Source organism: Apis dorsata, unplaced genomic scaffold, assembly GCF_000469605.1.
Source record: "Apis dorsata unplaced genomic scaffold, Apis dorsata 1.3 scaffold_517, whole genome shotgun sequence".
NCBI lineage: Eukaryota > Metazoa > Arthropoda > Insecta > Hymenoptera > Apidae > Apis > Apis dorsata.
In genome coordinates, this window is record NW_006263742.1 from 124,566 (window position 1) to 127,451 (window position 2,886).

The following is a 2,886-nucleotide window of genomic DNA, read 5'->3' on the forward strand; positions in this document are numbered from 1 at the left end:
TAACAGAGAATCGATATTCTAATCGTTAAATAAAAAATTCGATAAGATTTTATTATATACCTTTATAATAAATCTTTAAAGAATATATCGAAATTTTATTTTCGTCATTAAATTTAATGACGTTTACTGATATTGGTCGTGATATTTTTTGATATTCGAAACGTTGGCAGACTCGATTTTTCTAATGACTTCGAAATCGAATTATCGTAACAATTTTGAATTTAAATAAAAAAAAAAAAGAAAAGAAAAGAAAAATTGTTTAAAAATATTTTATTAACTTTAACATTCTATTTTGTTCAAAGGACGAGATCAATTTTGGATTTAAACGAAAAGTGTGGATAAGGAAAAGAAGCTTCATTGAAAAATAAGTCCGCAATAAATATTACTCACAGAATTTTCATTTTATGAAAAATCAGCAGCTCGTAAAATCCAATAGAAACAGATACATCGATGAAAGTTATTTCTAGTCAAATGCAATTTAGGCTAGGGGCCGGAAGCAAGCAGTGGCGGATGAGCGTTTGCGATGTAGAGGTATCCATCTAATTGGCTAGACGTTGACGGGTCAGTACGCACCATATCCGGTTCTCAGCCGAAGCTCAAAGCCTGGATATATACCGATAATCGAATTAAGAGTGGGTGGAGTGTCAAAAGTGTAACGAATGAACCATTGAATGGAGTTGAAACTGTCGAAAACACTTTTCCAGCATTGACCCAATATACTTTTCAACGGGGGATCAGAAATTTTCGGTTGGACGGGAATATACACGAATATTCGGAAACTTGCTTTTTCAAATGTTTTTTCCCCTCTCCTCGTTTTTTTTTTTTTGCAATTTTTTTTATAACCGTGATAGAATATCTGAAATTAACGGAGTGTGCACGATCATTCGTTTGAATCCAACAATGTTGTTTGTTTATACTAAAAATTTGTGGAAACGTGGAATCACAAATAAATTCATTTGTATTTCTCGCGTATAACTTTTAAAAAGAAATTAAAAATTTTATTATCAAAATTTACTTTAAAAAAAAAATCATTGAAGTTCTTTTTTTTTTGTTTAGATATCTTAATCAATTAACGAGACATAAGAAATCGAAGCTGTCCATAGCGATTAAGACACTAGTGAAGAGAGAATCAGCCATCTAGTGATTTATATTTTTTCCTAGAAATGTATCTTCCTAGAATCGCGTTTGTCTGAAGTCAATGAGACGAGTGCAAATGATAAGAACAGAGATAGATAAATGATTAAAAATCTTTTTCTTTACACGACGATATCTACAGAACCGGAAGTCCTATTAGGATGAACGAAAATGCATTTTAAACAGCAAGAATCCACGTTTCATCCTTCGCTATTCTTAGAGTTACAATGATTTAAAGATTTCCTAATTTTTATCGGATTTCGAAGATGAACAATTAAAAATTATCTCTTCTTTACGCGACGATATCTCCGGAACAGGAAATCATATCAAGATAATTGAAAATGCGTTTTAAAGAGCAAAGTTTCATCCCTCTAACGATCCTTCACTCATCGACCGGAAGTCACTATCCCCGAAGTTACAACGGTTCAAAATTTTCTTAATTTTAATAGAATTTAATCGAATTTAAATTACGCGACTTTGCCTCCAAACACATTTCCTATTCATCATTCATCCTTATGTCACTCTATTTCCCATCGCTCTTCGTTCTCCCCAATAAAATATCATTACTCCCACGATACGGCAGAAAATTCCTCGAGAGTTTCTCGAATTAATTTCCCGATCGCGTTGGTGGGCAAAAGTAATTCGGAGTGAAAGGAATTTCTCTCGTTCCACGGCCGCCAATTATCCGGAAGTTTTCCTTTCGGCCGGCCTCCCTCGTCGATATCATCCTAATTGCTATCGAGCGCCTTGGTAATCCATTAGCGGGCCAGAGATGGCCTAGATCGCCGGCCTTGGAAGCTTCGCCACGGCCTATCCTCCTCCTGCCCTATCTTCCTCTCCACAGAAGAATCTATTCGGCCCCCGATTCTATCTACTCACGCTACATTTGATGTGGGAATCGCGTTGCTTTGCATCCGTGAGGATTAATGGAGGAGAAGCGCGTTTCGAAACCGTGTGAATTGTATATATATATATATATTATATATACATCGATACACGATTCGAGAGGCATGATGGATTTTTTAAAGAATTTCGGATGACGTTTCGGATATCTCTCGAATTAAATATTGAATTTAAATTTTAAAAAAATGATATATATACTGTTATATTTATTTTTATACATTTAACAATATTATTATTGTTGATTCTGTTGTAAACGTATTTCGTATAACAATAATTACAAAAATAATGCGACGAAATATCAAAAATGTTAATATCGAAATCATTATAAGCAATCGTTGCTATAATCACGATAATATCGTGACGAATCAAATATATATATATATATATATATATATATATACGAAATTACTCGTCATTTATTATACGCGATGTGGGTTTAATCCACGCTCGAACGTTAAAATCCATCGTCAAATTGTAATCTTTTCGAACATGAAACATCGACCGTGGTCATTTTACAATGGATACGGGGACGTAGAAGCCGTAAATCCTTGAATTTTATTTCGATGAATTATCCTCCCCTCCCCTCCCCTCCGGATATTTATATAGAAGGTCGCCTGTTTTATTCGTGTTTTCGTCGATATCCAGCCACCTATTGAAATTCAGATCGAAGGAGCGAGTGTTTCGATTTACGGATTAACGGATTACGGGAATAATGGCCGGGTATAATTCGGGTTTTTGTCGAACATCGGATACCACGATGAGCAGATCTCGGCCCAGGAAATTAAATTCGTCGATTCTTGACAATTTTTTTCCTTTCCTCTCGAAGTCTTTTTTTTTTTTTTTTGTAAC

The 2,886-nt window shown here is 34.5% G+C and overlaps 1 protein-coding gene across 2 annotated transcripts in view; it reads left to right on the top strand.

Annotated features, from left to right (window-relative positions):
* The window catches only part of LOC102677019 (tyrosine-protein kinase Btk29A), a 164,585-nt gene that overhangs the window by 38,658 nt on the left and 123,041 nt on the right, over positions 1-2,886 (top strand). The gene's annotated exons all lie outside the window — the stretch shown is intronic.